This window comes from Gavialis gangeticus, unplaced genomic scaffold, assembly GCF_001723915.1.
Source record: "Gavialis gangeticus isolate Ggan-Ray unplaced genomic scaffold, GavGan_comp1, whole genome shotgun sequence".
Classification (NCBI taxonomy): Eukaryota; Metazoa; Chordata; order Crocodylia; family Gavialidae; genus Gavialis; species Gavialis gangeticus.
Genome location: NW_017728957.1, coordinates 248,946 through 249,573, shown reverse-complemented (window position 1 = coordinate 249,573; position 628 = coordinate 248,946). Strand labels below are relative to the sequence as shown.

Here is a 628-nt window from a genome sequence, read left to right as displayed (position 1 = left end):
ACTCTGTTGAACCAAATGAGGGGCCAAAGCTTCGCACAGCCCTAATGGTATCTGAAGGGCTGGTACCAGCACTAAGATTCACCAATAACAGATAAGAAAGAGTAGGTATTTTTTTTAACCTGACTAAGAGGGTAGTGGTAAAAATGCCTGTGAGGAAGCCTCATGTTTTCATCTTTTATTCTATTCTTATCAGCAGGGGAGGTTTCATCCAAAACCCTCAGTTATTTCTACTGACCTTAAAGGCTTTTCATGGAGTTAATTACTAATCTGTCTTGATGTGAGAATGGGAGACTGGTACTCCTCTTTCCTGTTTAGATCTGAGATTTCTTTTCTGCTAATAATACAGGCAACTCAACTGTTCCCAACTTTTGTTCCTAATGTAAGACTCCTGACACCAATTTTAGATTTTAGGAATGTTTAGATTCTGTGAAAATGTAGAAGCTACTATCACTGGGCAAGAGTATGAATCCTCCATTATTAGTCCATCTCTGACCACTTCCTCTTTCAATACAGTGCTCTGACCAATACTAAAAAATCAGGATTACAATCTAAATTTCACATGTCAAAGGAAGGACTCTTTGGAGTAAAAGGATTGCTTGCAACTCCCTAATAATTACCAAAAAAAAAT

The 628-nt window shown here is 37.7% G+C and overlaps 1 protein-coding gene across 1 annotated transcript in view; it reads right to left on the bottom strand.

Annotated features, from left to right (window-relative positions):
• DDHD1 (DDHD domain containing 1) overlaps positions 1 to 628 on the bottom strand; it is a gene marked incomplete at its 5' end in the record, with an annotated part of 122,719 nt that overhangs the window by 23,213 nt on the left and 98,878 nt on the right. The window lies entirely within an intron of this gene.